Raw genomic sequence first — 17,509 nt, 5'->3', positions numbered from 1 at the left:
GTGAAAAATGCCCTGGCTCCCAGCGTCGACATAGGCTCCCTCTCCACGTCTCTCTGTCGCGATTAGCATGAGTGATCCCAGGTGTGATTCCTGTTCCTATTATCTCCCTCTGGATCCAAGCACTCCCTCTCTCTCTTCTCTCTCTTTCTCTCTTATTCTTAGCCAGAGATGTATCCTCCTCGGTGGCAGTGTGCGAATTAAATCACGGTGTGCGGGGGAGCCCAGGGATTAAAGAAAAAAATAAATAAAAAATCTCCTGACGGGAAAAAAAATTCAATGACACATCGCTAGTCAACTAACACGGCTTGTTTTATGAGCCTGCTAACAATGTAAAGTAGTGTTGTAGTTAACTAGGTAGCAGTCCAATCCATTACGTTGCAGTATTTTGGCTTGACTAGCAAGTTTGTGTTGTGATTCTCAACAACGTTGAAACGTAGTTTCACCCTTTTCCATATTTTTGAATAATAAATGTGTGGACTGACGATGTAGCGCAGCCTAACTTATTCTAATAATTATTTAACATAGTTTTATTGTGATAATTATTCCCCCCTCCTCCCAGACTTACAAGGTCACATTATTATTGGATTGGTTGTTTGCGTGCGGGGTGAAGTTAGCTAAACATTTAACCTGCTAGCAAGAGAAACATCATGTCACTCTCCAAAGGTCTAAAGAGGAAAGTTGACGGTGAAAACAGGGCATTTAGGAATGGACAGTGAACTATGCGTTCATCCTACCTGGTTTCATCAATGCAAAGCCGTTGTGAGATTCACATTTTCCGTGCTCACAATGAATGTTCCCTTCCACCTATACATGCGAGTCGTCCTTTTCATCAATGAATGTGATAAAGACGCACTGACTAGAGGAATCGATTGGTGCATAAAAACCTTGAGAACTGCCGGATTAAAGTGACGTCCATAATAATAATAAATAATAATAATACATTAGACTTATAGCGCTTTTCTAGACACTCAAAGACGTCCATATCACCAGATAGCCAACAAATAGTGACCGATGGGAGATGTTTTTTTTTTTGCGCTGATTTAGTTGTCAATGTTTTTCATAAAATTAAACTGCATTTGCTTTGTTACTGTTCACATGTGTGGTGCAGTCACATTCACATAGCCTATAAGTAAACATTAAGTTTGAATTATTTACTGAGCTGGCGTTACTTTTTTTAAACCACACACCGCATGTCGGCTATTTCAGCAGCACGCACCATGTCCACCTACTTATCACTATGAGGGGTTCAGCGTCAGTGCACCCCGCTCTGTTACCTTCGCATAGTTGTAGCCAATAAAGGCCTATATGTAGGCTATAATATATCATTTATATACCTAATACCAACATCAAAATAGATTGTATGCCTCTACAAATCATATTACACCAGGTAAAATCCGTCACAACTTGGAATAAATCCATCGCAATTTGGAATATTTTAGAGCTCCCCCAAAATTTCACAAACCATGTTTCCAGGGGAGCTCATGTCACCACTAGGGGAGCTATAGCTCCCCGAGCTCCCCCTTATTTCGCACCCTGCTCGGTGGTACACATGTACCATTGTTATTTTTTGTTGTTGCCTTTTTTTTGTTGAAGGTTCTCATTTTCCAGAAATATGAATTGTGTGTCATTGTAATTCATATCGTCACAGAAATCAAAACCTTAGATGCAATGATACGTTATTACTATATTTATCACTTAAAGAGGCAATCTGAGATTCAAGTGACAAAGCGGTCTCTCCCTACCACTTTCTTTTGGTAAACAGCTGAGGGAGGGGTCTCATAGACAGAGCTACGCATACAAGCACTGACCATCCATTTTATTTTTCAATTCGATATTGTTTTTATTTTTCAAAGACATACAATACAATTACACATACAAAGACATTGTGTACAGTACCGTCCATGTGCAGGGTCTGGTGCTGCATGGCTCAGCTCACACACCCTCTGAGTGCCAGTGCTATGTGGAAGCAATAAACCGTTTATGTATTCCGAGAAAAGAAAACCAAACCATGATAAACAAAAACCAACCAGCTTGTCAAAACAAAACAACATGGACTGACCATCCATGACACACAGTTGAACTAAGCCCATTACAGATTTAAGTTACATATTTTAGTAGTTAATCATTTAAATAAAATATAATTGTATATTCTTCAAGAGGAAATGGCTATATATCATTCATTTAAAAGTAAAACAAATGATGTACCAATCCCAGATTGCCCCTTTACGTCCTCCGTAAGGATTGTCCCACTATGACCAAACTATTATCCTCCTTATTCTCTCACTCCTCCTTATTCTCTCACTCCTCCTTATTCTCTCACTCGTTCTTATTTTCTCTCACTCCTTATTCTTTCTCACTCTTTAACCTCCCTCACTCATTCTTATTTTCTCTCGCTCCTTCTCTCTCTCCTTCTTATCCTCTCTTACTCCTTCTCTCAGGTGGATAAGGGATCAGCGCACACCCTTTGGGACGCTTTACTACAGTGAATGAGCTGAGTGAATGAACAGCACTGCAACAGAACAGTATGTTGTACAGGCCAAATAAATGATGAATAATGCACAAATATTACATTTACATGATCATATTTTTAATGTAAAAATAAATAAATGAAAAACTCCCCAGAAACCCCATTAATTGTCTAGTTGCATCTTCGTTAAGCTGCTGTGTATGTAACAATGATTTTATTAATTGGTATTTTCTTTTTTGATGGTATGGTGGAGTGGTGGATAGCGCTTTCACACTTTATTTGATGGTAGAGATATTATTAATATTTAGTAGATGGTAGAAGTATTAGACGTCATAAATACTATGCTCATACATATTTAAAGTACAATTTATGAAATAGCACTTTGTACAATAAGTAAACAAATTAAATAAAAATAGATAGAGCACTATACCCGAATGATAATAACTGTACTGAAAGGTCGCTTCTGATACAGTGTATATATATATATAAAATAGACTAATTCATGATTTGTGTTTCTATGCTGGAACTATTTTCCTGATGTTTCTCCTGCTGTTGACCAAAAAGCCAGCCTTTTGTTTCTTATTCATGACTGTTTGTGGCTGTATGTTTTCATTGAGGACGTCTGTCCTGTCCAGAAGAGGAGGGGATGAAGGGATGAAGGGAACACACGAGTGTGGAAAGTGGGGTGCAGTTTTTGCAAAACATACTTCCCTTTCCCTCACACACACACACACACACACACACACACACACACACACACACACACACACACACACACACGCACGCACGCACGCACGCACGCACGCACGCACGCACGCACTCTCACACACACACACACACACACACACACACACACACACACACACACACACACACACACACACACACACACACACACACACACACTTTAAAGATGCCCCAGCTAAATGATGATGCTTTGAGGACGTAATTAAGCATTTCATATACTGGCGCTCCTTTGAATTATTGCCGTCGTTAAAACGTACAAATATGGAAATATGATTGCAGAGAAAGCATAAATCAATGATCAGCATGCGATGAGAATTCAATAAATATGGAGGCTTGGAATGCTTCAAAATGCAAATTACATGCAAGGAAATGCATATGGCAGTTATTTAAAATCAGTGTCCTTGCCCAACGAGTCTTTGTGGTAGACAAAGAGAGGGATTGTGGGTAGACACACAGTGATGTTGTTATCAACCTTACTGGTCAAGTAAACATTTTTGTAAACCATAGCCTAGTCGAGAGACTTGATGAAGACAACGTGTTCAAATCCAGAGAGTGCCTTGAAGTGATGCGAATGATTGTGAAGTTAATTATTCTGCTTACATCTAAATCTGAGAAAATTGAATGTTTCAGGGAAGGAATTTATCATATTTGCCCGCTGTCCTGTCTTGTTGTAGTATGATAAATTGAAGTGACTTTGAATAATATTCTGTGACCTTGTGGTAATTATGCCATATGAAACCAACCCTAATGGAGCTTATTGTTTCATATCAGGCTTTCTATATTATGGTGTAATTCATTGTTTCAACAAACCCAACCCATCCATTGAATATACACGATAATGCATGTTTTTTTATGTATATATCATACCAAACCTAGTACACAGGGTAGGGTACAATCTTTATTTCATCTCTTATCTGCAATCCATGTCCTCCTTTTTTTCTGTAAAACGTACAGAATGTCTCTCACACCATTTGTCTCATAAATAGGTCTACCCCGTGCTTATGGTTAAAAGGTACTGCATGTTTTTATTGTGGTCAACGTTTTATTGATTTTTAGCAACAGGTGGGTTTGTTTAGCTGAAAGGATCCCGCTCGAAACCGAACCGCCGAGCCACGTTCGTTTGTTTGAAGCATCACTCCGCACACAAAAACAAATGTCATCCTCGAAACGTCCTCCTCGTTTGAGGTCCAGTATCGCTGCCTCCCATCAGTGTAGGGGTAGGTAAGTGTATCCAACAGCTAGCCTGGGACCAATCGATGGACATGACTGCCACGTTCGACTGCGCAGGGCTACATTGTTAGGTTAAACACCGGCTAGATCCTCATCAGGAAAAATCAATTTGTGTTGTTCAAGGCCCTTTCTGCGTCACCGAGGAGGAGTCACTTTACATGGCGTGTTCCGTGCCTCCTCCAGCCGTGGCGCCTGGGAGTATTGACCGGGTAATACAGCCCAGACCCCTGAGGGAGAGCTGGAGGAATCTGTCACCCCCCCCCCCCCCCCCCCCCCCCACGGAGGAGGAGGAGGGCCCCTATTCACTTTGGTTTTGCTTTTTTATTATAATGTTTTATTTATTTATTTTAGAAGCAGAATTAGTTGTGCTGATAAGGGTTGCGAAGTATCTGGATGTTCTTACTTTATCTGGACTCTGTCCCATGTTAGGTGGAGGAGGATCGTTCTTTTAGATGGATCGTGCATCGTTCTTTTAATACATTCTTTTAATACATTCTTTTAATACGTTCCTTTAATACGTTCCTTTAATACGTTCTTTTAATACATTCTTTTAATACTCGGTGCTAAACACACTTTTGGGTTTCAGGCCTGTGAATGCACACACGCACGCACACACACACACACACACACACACACACACACACACACACACACACACACACACACACACACACACACAGTAATGTGTAATATTGTTAGTCAAGTTTCTCTACAAACCAGTGTATTATATAATATTTTTTATTATATTATTATTATATTTAGTTTAAGTTTATTTATATAGCACATTTTACAACGACAAAAACAGCCGCCCAAAGTGCTTAACAGAAAACACTAGTAAAAGAGAAACAACAGAAAATACACTAAAAACAAGGTGCAATACAAAATACAAGTGCAGAAATAAAAGTACAAAAAGTGCAGTGTGGGGAGGCAGGCTCACCTCAGGTCAAAGGCCAGGGAGAAAAGGTGTGTTTTTGCAAATGTTTTAAAAGCCTCCAGCCTCAGTGGATCTGAATTAAGGTGTTAGGATGTGCCAGATGCCACCCAAAAATAGTGTGGATAGCTCCCCCCCCCCCCGCCCCCACAAACACACACTCCTTTAGAAACCTCTGAGACGCACAAACACACACACACACACACACACACACACACACACACACACACTGTACGAGTCCCCCCGTTAAACGTGTGACTTTACTGTTTGTGAAAAGCGCAACACACTCGTAACAGTTTTTACACCCTGCCAATCGTAACAGTTCCACTTTGGCATTTCGATCTGTCAAGTCCACGTTCCTCCTCCCAGACTTTGATTGATTGATTGATTGAAAACTTTATTAGAAGATTTGCAGAAGTAGGTACATGAAAGTACATATTACATACAAGGTCAACTAACAGGATAAAAACCCAAGAAAGCCACTGGCTTATTTCAATTGGGGTCCTTGATTCTCAATTCATCGTTACATGTAAGACAGACAAAAAAAACTAGTACTATCTACAAGATAATACAGACAAATAACTAGTACTATCTACAAGATAAATATACATCCATCATGGGAAGAACAATACAACAAAACATTAGGTATGTACAGCGGGTAGGACAGGTGGGGACATACACCACAGGTGGGGGCGGGGGACAAAACACAAAGTATGTACAGTGGGTAGTTCGGGTCTTTTAATCTGATTTTTGATTTAGAGGGTCCAGTTACGGATTGCAGCCTCCTGTAAATGTTTTTTGAGAGTGGTTTTGAAGGTGGGCAGTGTTTTGCACTCCTTTAAGATTATAGGAAGGGCGTTCCACATTTTTACTGCATAGTTTGCAAACGAGTTTATCCCCTTGTTTGTGGTGCAACGCGGTTGAACGTGGTTCGTGGAGCTTCCTCTGGTATTGTATGTGTGGACGTTGTTCACTTTTTGGAAGTATGTTGACAGGTACTTGGGTGTCTTTGTGGTGTAGCGTATCTTGAAGACCAGGCCCAGTGCAAGCTGCTGCACTCTGTCAACTACTCGTAGCGTAACTACGACTAACCCTAACCCTCCCAGACTCTGGCCGTGCCGCTGACTCTTTTTTCAAAACACCCCAAATCACGTCTCATTCTGCTAGACCACATATCCCAGGTACTTCTACAACACATACTGGGAACACACACTACGTGGTCGATAACTTTGTCTTCTGATGGTGAATTCTAATAGATGCGACTGCTTTTTTCCCCCTCTCAAATCAACAGACTTTTCAAATGAATGCTCAACCAAGATGTCACGTTTCTCTGCTTTTGTCCCTCTTGTGAGTGTGTGTGTGTGTGTGCGTGCCTGTCTGTGTGCGTTACGTGTATACGTATGGAAGTGTCTTTTGACTTTGACTCCTCTTCTCTACCCCCCTGCTCATCTTCAATAACGTTCTACGGCGTTAAGAACAATATAATTGGATGATTACGCGTCTGTTTTATGTTATACTGCATTACATGTAAGTAAGGGAATATGAAGAGTCTGAGTGCGTTGAATGTGAGCTCATTTCCGACACCCATCCACCCTACTTGGGTCCCCCCCCTCCCCCCTTCCCCCTCCCCCCTCACTCTGTCCTTCCACATCAAGGACAGAAAGAGAGTGACTTCAGTGTTTTGCTAGTGTGAGCCTGGTGTTTCTGGGGAAACTGGGAGATTATTGTTGTAGAGGGGGCCCAAGGAGCTGCTGGTGAGCGGAGATAATCCTCCATAAACACACAAAGCCTCTGGGTAATTCCTCTGTAGGTACAGGCACCACACTCCATACAATTAACCACCGTGTGGAAGGCAGAAAGACTTCACACAATCTATACACGGCAAGGCAAAAAACATACAGTCTAAGGTGTTATGTCTATAGATCTTTCTACTCTACTTGGTGGTATTTACATGGCATTTCCTCAACGTTTTGCCCCTAGTGTAAGGTGCCCCAAAATCTTACATCGTAAAAAACGAACACACACACCCATGACTGTAGACTTACTACTCACTCGGTGGTATTTGAGTGGTATTTTCCTCGAGGTTTGCCGTTGTTAATTGTGTTTGCCTCACCCGTTATCCGCGACATTACGCCATCACTGGCCTTTTTACGCACGCACACACACACATACACACACACACACACCCACACACACACACACCATAGCCCACATACACACACAGGAGGAGATGTCTCTTAGGACGCTCATTGAAAACAAGGTCGAAGTCGGCTGAGAGGGAAAAACTGCACACCCCTTCCCAGGTTTTAGTTTTCAGCTTCCACGTTTTTCCTCTTGAGAGATCAACTCATTCTCTCCCGGGGAAAACTTTGTGGGCCTAATTGCTGTGTCAGCTAGCTTAGCATAGCTCTGGCTGGCGGAACTCAGCTGAGACTTGCGTACAGAATGGAGACTCACAAGCTGCTTCCACGAGATTGTCGGCAACTTGGTGGTTCACAGCGCGTTTTTGTTTAAACCCTGAACTCGGTTACGATGTACTTTCAGAAATCTCCAAACTTTAGCTGCTAGGACTGTGTCATCAGACCAGGCCATGGCTCTGCATCCTGACTCTCTCTCTTATACTGAAGTCCTTTCTGATGTACATTCTGCTAAGGTACCCGTACCTGTGTGTGTGTGAGTATGTGAACCTGTGTGTGCGTGTGCATGTGTGCATGTGTGTGTGTGTACCTACCTGTACCCTTTGATACCTGTGTGTGCGTGTCTGTGCGTGTGTGTGTGTGTGTGTGTGTCTGTGTGTGTACCTCCCTGTACCTTTGATCCAACTTGTGACCCGTCTGCTCCCTTCGAGCAGAGGACTAGAACTTCCCCTTTGTGTTCCTCTTCAGGACCGCTAGAGAGCCCAGCTAGATGCCCCAGGGTGAGGTGGTCCAGGGTGAGGTGGTCCAGGGTGGTCCAGGGTGAGGATGGATGGGTGTGTGTGTGTGTGTGTGTGTTTGTGTGTGTGTGGGTGTGTGTGTGGGAGAGAGTGGGTGGGTGGGTGGATGGTTGGATGGATGGATGTGTGTGTGTGTGTATGAGAGAGTGGGTGGGTGGGTGGGTGGGTGGGTGGGTGGGTGGGTGGATGGTTGGATGGATGGATGGATGTGTGTGTGTGTGTGTGTGTGTGAGAGAGAGAATGGGGGGGTGGGTGGTTGGATGGATGGATGGATGGATGGATCTGTGTGTGTGTGTGTGTGTGTGTGTGTGAGAGAGAGAATGGGGGGGTGGGTGGTTGGATGGATGGATGGATGAGTGTGTGAATGTATTTTATGGTGGGGTGGTGGTGGTGCGGGGGGGGGATTTTGAGACAGACAGACAGATGCTCTCTATACGTTTGGCCGTTCCAGGGGCTTTTATTGTGATTTGCGAGTGTGAGAGGGGTCATGTGACAGAATGTCTCTAATTGTTTTCAGACCTAGACATTTGATCACAGGCGGCGTAAGAGAAAAGGCCAAGCTGAACAAAATCGGCATTTGTTGGCAAATGATTGAAACCTCACAGTGAATCGTCACAGCTTGAAGGCCCGCGTGTCATTGTAGTATGTCGGCAATGTAGAGGTCATTTATCACAAGGAACCTGTGAGTAAAGAAAAAGGTTCTATCTTTGCACTCAATCAAATTTCAGGACCCTCCTTTCATGACTTCTCCTAGATATGTGCGTTCTACCACCCAGTATTCTTACATTTTCAAAATCACATCAGAATAAGCTAGTATGAAGCTATTTTGCCGTTTTTCTGTGTAGGGAGCAGGCTAATTTACTAGTGGTCGTTGTGTGTAAATAGCAGCTTGAGCATTGTAAAGATGCCATTTGACCCCCGAGGCGGCTCTTTTAGTAGGTAAAAAAGGCACGGCTGTTCTAGTGTTAAATAATCAAATCAAACAAATAAAAATGGCCTGACATGAACAGCACAAACATCAGCGGCCTCTCTCTGATCTCCAAAAATAAGAAGACAGTTCATTATTGGTCATTTTTATCAAAATAGTTGAATGAAGAAGTGCAGATGTTTGGAGCCAGACCACCAGTGACACACAGAGTAGAGCTGTCTGCACACTCCAACAAACTGTCTTTGGATACATATGTTTCTATCTTGAAGTGATAGCGTAGTATAAGGTGAGTTAATGTCTCAGTGTCATATGTGACAGCAAATGGTGAAACCGGGAACAAGTCGCCAACCGACGGACTGTTCAGACTTTTATTCAGAAAATAAATTTCAGCATTGTTGAAAATCAATGACACACTCGCTAGTCAAGCCAAAATACTGCAACGCAATGGATTTGGTGAGTAATCCCCACTTCTACCTAGTTAACTAGAACACTACTTTACATTGTTAGCAGGCTCACAAAACAAGCTGTGTTAGTTGACTAGTGAGTGTGTCATTTAATTAAAATAAAATAAAAATAATAATAATTAAATTATGATTACTGTATATACAACGTTTGCAGGAAAAGTGCTATACAAATAAAAAGTTATTATTATTATTATTATAATTTATTTTCAACGACGCTGAAATGTATTTATATTTTTCGGAATAAAAGTCTGAACATTAAATCGGCTGCCGACTTGTTCGCTGTTTCACCAGCTGCTGTCACAAATGAAGTGATCAAGGGAGCCGTAGTACAAGGTGAGTAAATGTCTGTGTTCCAGTCTTTCCTCAGTGCGCTCAGAGGCCTACACCTACACAAGGATCTACTGTAGCCTATTCATGAGAAACCCATGACAGATGGGCTTGTAAGGCCAGGGAACGTGACTTGTTCAGGGTGTGACCACCCGGTATGTTTACTTGTACACGCCAATGACTTCCCCCCTGACAACACTGATTAGGAAAAATAAAATACATGGATATTAAAGACAGCAGTCAGGATCACACAATAGATGACACACACTTTATCTAATGAAGAAATAAAGGCTTGTGTCAAAGGAGACTTGTTTTGAAAGGACTCTTTGGTCAGTCACAAGTCCATCTATGGATGATCCCATAGCTGTTGATACGTCGGTTCCCAGGATAATGGATAATGTGGGTTCTATATCGTGGAGCTCCGCCCCATAGGGGAGCTCTGCTCCTATTGGTTTACCCGCTACCTAAAGTAGCCAATGACTGAATTTTTCAATGCCTGCGCCCGCCTGGGGTGCTATATAAAGGGGCGTACTTCGCTCCATCATTCTCCCAAAAAGTTCAGCACGGGTTTTATCTGAAGACTGAGAAGGACGACTACTAAGACTGGAGGACCCGCCAGACTTTTCCCTTCAAGATGGATCGTCCGCCGCCTATGGAGAAGTTCCTCCGGGACGCCTGCCGCTGCGACTTCCAAGCAGCGGAGGACACTTTTCAGCGGAGGAGACTTTTCCCTTCAGCGATGGATCGTCCGCCGCCGACCACGAAGAAGTTCCTCCGGGACACCTGCCGCTGCGATTTTCTAGCAGCGGAGGACAAGCAAGAACGGCGTTCTGGGCAGGCACCTCCCCAAGTAGGGATGGTCCCGCCCGCTCAGCCGGCCCTGACATCACGCCGCCCTCACCCAGCTGAGTGGTCGGTGCCGGTGTCAGAATCAGAAAGCTCTGATGAGAGCGAGCGGCAGGTAGAGCACGTGCTCCCCGCCCTCACCGCCCCATCTCGGTGCGCAGGCGGCGGCAGCGGCGAATAACATCGCCGTGTTTAACGCCGCCATTGCGAAAATCACTGCGAAACGGAGGTTTCGGCGTGATGCGGCACTGGCTCTACCTCTAAACGACGGAGCCATGCCCCACTCGGCATCCCCAGCCCCCGCCACCGACCACTGGGAGGGCCCGCTACGGCCCCCCACGGCAGCGTGGCCCGGTTTCACGGGCGGAGGGGTCGGTAATGACCCCACCACCGTTTTCCTCTTCATGGCTGCTACCTCATAAAGAGGCAAAAGAAGGAAAATCCCCACCTTACTTTTTCAGTAAAGGAGTTTTTTCCCATGTTATCTACCGGAGCGGAGACCCACCTGCCTTGTCGGAGCGTGGTCCAATCGCTACCGGTTAGAAACAAGGCGGAGACTGGCCCAGCTTACCAGCGTGTGGCCAGCTCTCTGCCTAGCGGACTACCTGCTGCTGCGATTTTCTAGCAGCGGAGGACAAGCAAGAACGGCGTTCTGGGCAGGCACCTCCCCAAGTAGGGATGGTCCCGCCCGCTCAGCCGGCCCTGACATCACGCCGCCCTCACCCAGCTGAGTGGTCGGTGCCGGTGTCAGAATCAGAAAGCTCTGATGAGAGCGAGCGGCAGGTAGAGCACGTGCTCCCCGCCCTCGCCGCCCCATCTCGGTGCGCAGGCGGCGGCAGCGGCGAATAACATCGCCGTGTTTAACGCCGCCATTGCGAAAATCACTGCGAAACTGAGGTTTCGGCGTGATGCGGCACTGGCTCTACCTCTAAACGACGGAGCCATGCCCCACTCGGCATCCCCAGCCCCCGCCGCTGACCACTGGGAGGGCCCGCTACGGCCCCCCACGGCAGCGTGGCCCGGTTTCACGGGCGGAGGGGTCGGTAATGACCCCACCACCGGTTTCCTCTTCATGGCTGCTACCTCATAAAGAGGCAAAAGAAGGAAAATCCTCACCTTACTTTTCAGTAAAGGAGATTTTTCCCATGTTATCTACCGGAGCGGAGACCCACCTGCCTTGTCGGAGCGTGGTCCAATCGCTACCGGTTAGAAACAAGGCAGAGACTGGCCCAGCTTACCAGCGTGTGGCCAGCTCTCTGCCTAGCGGACTAACCCCTATCACGACACAAAGGGGGTTAAACACCCCTGTCTGTAGCCGTATGGAGGAACCGTTATTACATCAAAAACTCCTCCATGTCTATCAAGACCTGGCCCAGCTCATGAGCGTGCGGCCGTTTTTTGGGTAATCAGGCATAATAAACCTACGTCGATAAAGGGCATTGTTACTCAAAACAAGCACTCTTTACAGACGGCAAACCATCCCTAAGGAGGATTTTCCATGGTATCTACCAGAGCGAAGACCCACCTGCCTTGTCAGAGTGTGGTCGAATCGCTACCGGTTAGAAACAAGGCGGAGACTGGCCCAGCTTACCGGCGTGTGGCCAGCTCTCTGCCTAGCGGACTTACCCCTATCACGACACGAGGCGGGTTAAACACCCCTGTCTGTAGCCGTATAGAGGGACCGTTATCTACCAGAGCGGAGATCGACCTGCCTTGTGAGAGTGTGGTCGACTCGCTACCGGTTAGAAACAAACCGGAGACTGGCCCAGCTTACCGGCGTGTGGCCAGCTCTCTGCCTAAGGGACTTACCCCTATCACGACACGTAGCGGGTTAAACACCCCTGTATGTAGCCGTATAGAGGGGTCGTTATGTACATCAAAAACCCCTCCATGTCTATCAAGACCTGGCCCAGCTCATGAGCGTGCGGCCGGTTCTTTGATTATCAGGCATAATAAACCTGCGTCAATAAAGAGCATTGTTACACATAACAAACACTCTTTACAGACGGCAGCCCATCCCTTTCGAAATGACCCCACCTTGGGCTGTGCCACCTCCTCGGTGTGCAGCGGCGGCTGGGATCATACAGAAATTCAAGTTTTTTCTGTCGACTGCACCACAACAGACGGTCCAGCCGCTGTCGTTGCGTTATGCAGAATGACTAGAAGTGACAGGTATTCTGTCGGGCTGACTAGACAGGACATTGAGGAGGGGATATGCACTACAGTTCATTCAGCCTCCTCCGCCTTTCAGGGCGTGAGAGAGACTGTTTTTTGTCCTGCCCGATAAAGACACGTGCGCTCCAGGAGGAGATTACGAATCTCCTAACAAAGGGCGCAGTGACATTGGTTCCGAGGGACCAGTGGGACATGAGATGGTACTCCCCGTATTTCCTTGTCCCAAAGAATTCGGGAGACATGAGACCCATACTAGATTTCAGGGTCCTCAACGAGAGAGTGGCGAAACGCCCCTTTCGTAGATACCTGAGGGTCGCGTATTTCGTGTGCCAATCACAGAGTGGCACAGGAAATTCCTACGTTTTGCTTTCCAAGGGAAGGTTTACGAGTACACGCGCCTGCCCTTCGGGTGCACGCTTGCTCCTCGTTTTTCTCCAAATGCGTGCAGACAGCACTCGAACCACTGAGGCGAAACGAGATACGCATATTAGCATATCTCGACGACCTACTGGTCTTGGCCCAATGCCCAAATCGAGCCATTCGGGACGCAACCTCACTGGTGCAGCACCTCACTCAGCTGGGGTTAGCTGTAAACTGGACAGAGAGTGCTCCGTGGCCGGCTCAACAGTTTTCCTATCTAGGCATTCAGTTGGATACTGCCGAGATGAGGGCCAGTTTATCGGCACCACGGAGAGCGACACTGACGTCAGCTCTCCGGGTGTGTCGAGTGACAAATACAATCACCGCTCTGTCAAGGATGTCCTTACTAGGACTGATGTCTGCAGCCCATGTAGTGGTCCCCTTAGGCCTGTTACACATGCGCAGACTGCAGAGGCGGTTCGCACGACTGCGACGGGTTCCAGTGAGACGCCGTCGCAAGTTGATTGTAATACAGAGATCGGTCAAAACCGACCTGAGCTACTGGAGAGACCCGCGCGTCATCGCGCGCGGAGTCGCCTGAGTTCGCTGAAAGCTCTCCACATTCCAGGTCTGCTCAACGAAGGAGCAGATCTGTTATCACGGGGAGGCCCGAGGGACGACGACTGGAGGTTAGCACCCTCCATTGTGTCGCTGATTTGGGCACGGTTCGGGCAAGCAGAAGTGGTTCTGTTTGCGTCACGGACGAATGCGCAGTGTCACCTTTGGTTCTCCCTGCGCGAACAGGACAACCCGCCATTGGGAGTCGATACATTCGTACACCACCCATGGCCGAGGGTCCTGTTATACGCGTTCCCACCCCTGACATCTATCCTCCCACTGTTGGCACGAGTGAGGTCAGAGAGGCTAGAGTTAATTCTTGTAGCCCCGGACCGTCCCGGAGCCCCGTGGTTTCCGGAACTGATGGAGATGTTGGTAGAGGGCCCATGGCCCATACCTCATCGACAAGATGCACACTCTCAAGCCGGAGGCTTGGTGAAGGGGCCGCCTATGAGGGGGGGCCCCTCATGGCCTGGTTACTGAGAGGGATTGTTAGAACGCAGGGGTCTGACAGACGCGGTCATTCAGACCATTCAGAGTGCGCGCGCGCAATCCACTGCAAAGGGATATGCGGCGCGCTGGCGAGTTTTACACAGTGGTGTGAGGGACAGGACGTTGACCCTGTCTGTTGTCGGGTCGAAACGTTCTTGTGCTTCTTACAGTCGCTGTTGACAAGGGATTGGCGGCGGGAACTATTAAAGTTTACGCGGCTGCCATCTCAGCTTGTCATGAGGGTTTTGCGACAACGACACTGGTTTTTTCAGTCATTCGCTGGCTATTAGCCTCGCATACGAATCGAAGGGGCAGCCCGTGCCGACTGGCATTCGGGCTCATTCCACCAGGGGCATGGCCACATCAGTGGCCATTCTCAGGGGAGTGGGAGTGGAGGAGATATGTGTGGCGGCGTCTTGGTCGTCGCCATCACTTTTTATACGGTGTTACTTGAAGATATTTCTTCCTCATCCTTTTCTCATTCTGTCCTCAGTTTTGCTGATGACTGATGTAGTGGGGAAGGCACTTGGATTACCCTGGTCATGGGATTCTATGCAAGTGCTGTCAGGATGAATACGGATGTGCCTGGGGAAGGGACCCTCCTCCAGGACATGTTCCGTTAGATCAACAACCCTACGTGCTCACGTAAGGGTTAGGTCAGTGATATTCTTCCTCAATCCTTTCTCATTCTGTTCTCAGTTTGCTGATGACTGATGTTGTGGGAAGGGCACTTGGATTACCCTGGTCATGGGGATTCTATTCAAGTGCTGTCAGGATGAATACGGATGTGCCTGGGGAGGGGACCCTCCTCCAGGACATGTCTGTTAGATCAACAACCCAACGTAAGGGTTGGGTAAGTGATATTTCTTCCTCATCCTTTTCTCATTCTGTCCTCAGTTTGCTGAGGACTGATGTAGTGGGGATGGCACTTGGATTACCCTGGTTGGGGATGCTATTCAAGTGCTGTCAGGATGATTACGGATGTGCCTGGGGAGGGGACCCTCCTCCAGGACATGTTCCGTTAGATCTACAACCCTGCGTGCTCACGTAAGGGCTAGATCAGTGGAGCAGACTCGGTGTGGGTTGGGCCAACTTTTTAAGGTTGTCTTGAACCAACATCAGTGGTCAGCTCCGGGTGCCGCTGAGATTGTTTTCGGATTAATAGTCTCAGTGGGGGTACATTTGGCCTCGCTCGCTCCGCCTAAACCAATAGGAGCAGAGCTCCCCTATGGGGCGGAGCTCCACGATATAGAACGATAGTTATGGAGATAGACTCCAGTTCTATGAGTGGAGCGGAGCCCCATAGGGCTGCTGGCCCACTTCGACTCGTTCAAACCCGGCTGTTTTGTATGTTTGGGAGAATGATGGAGCGAAGTACGCCCCTTTATATAGCACCCCAGGCGGGCGCAGGCATTGAAAAATTCAGTCATTGGCTACTTTAGGTAGCGGGTAAACCAATAGGAGCAGAGCTCCCCTATGGGGCTCCGCTCCACTCATAGAACTGGAGTCTATCTCCATAACTATCGTATTGTATCCATAGATGAACTATGACACTGACCGTAGAGTCCAGTGTAAGTCACGTGTCCTGGCTGACATCATCAAGTCCCCCCCCCCCCCCCCCACCGCCTCGTCTGACCAGACACTTGAACGCCAACATCTCGCCAAGATCTGGACCTGTTGATCTGGACCTGTTGAAAATGTTGAACATATGAATGGAAGAATATAAATCTATATAAGTCCCCCCCATCTTAAAGCAATTAAGAGAACACGTTTTCATATCCAATGTTGTTTTTGCTTAGCTATGGAGCTACAGAGTATCACACGTTTGACTCATTTAGGACAGAGTATCACACATCTGACTCATTTAGGACAGAGTATCACACATCTGACTCATTTAGGACAGAGTATCACACATCTGACTCATTTAGGACAGAGTATCACACATCTGACTCATTTAGGACAGAGTATCACACATCTGACTCATTTAGGACAGAGTATCACACATCTGACTCATTTACGACAGAGTATCACACATCTGACTCATTTACGACAGAGTATCGAGCCCAAGATAATGCCAATGTGAAAATACTTGGTTGGTTGATGTTTCCCTTGTTGAATTGATAGTTGTATTACTCCCACCCTACCCCCTCACACAGATATGCACACACGCACACACAGGCACACACACACACACACACACACACACACACACACACCTACACACACACACACACACACACACACAGACTCACACACACAGACTCTCACACACACACACACACAAACACACACACAGGCATGCACGCACACACACACACACACACACACACACACACACACACACAGGCACACCTACACAGACACACACAAACACACACACACACACACAGGCATGCACACCTACACACACCGCTCTTCTGTTCTCTGAGCTGTATTTATTTTATCTTCCTAATGTGGGTCATGGTGATTTGCTGTCGCAGAACGCACCGTCATCTCATCTCAACGCCATCTTGATGATTTATGGCCAACGCGTCCTGTTCTCACTCCATCTTTCTCTCCCTCTCATTTTCTTTCCGCCCCCAAACATCCCCACAAGCCCCTTCAATGGACTAACTCAGTGCAGAAGTGTCTCTGTTGAGCTAAGCCAGAAGCCTTCCTCTGAAACAAATCATTTCACTATGTCGAGAGTGAAAAGCTGCAATTACTTGTAATTGGCGCTTCAGATATGTGTTTTTTCTTTTCTCTTTTTCCCTAAATTGGATGATTTCTTTTCTATCTAGGGTTCTAGATAAGTCCAAATCTTTGGCCGGGGTTGAAATTGGAAAAAATGTTCTGTTCCATTTGAAAAGGATTATTCTAGATGCTTGACATTTTATATTTTTTCCTTCTCTCTTTCTCCCCCCCTCCCCTGCCCCCTCCCCCACTCTGCTTTGATATATTTGAAAGAGGAATATCAGAAGAATTATTATTATGCTGTAATGTTTCCTTT

Source organism: Nansenia antarctica (assembly GCF_963989245.1).
Source record: "Nansenia antarctica genome assembly, chromosome: 5".
Taxonomy (NCBI): domain Eukaryota; kingdom Metazoa; phylum Chordata; class Actinopteri; order Argentiniformes; family Microstomatidae; genus Nansenia; species Nansenia antarctica.
This window is presented reverse-complemented; position numbering follows the sequence as displayed.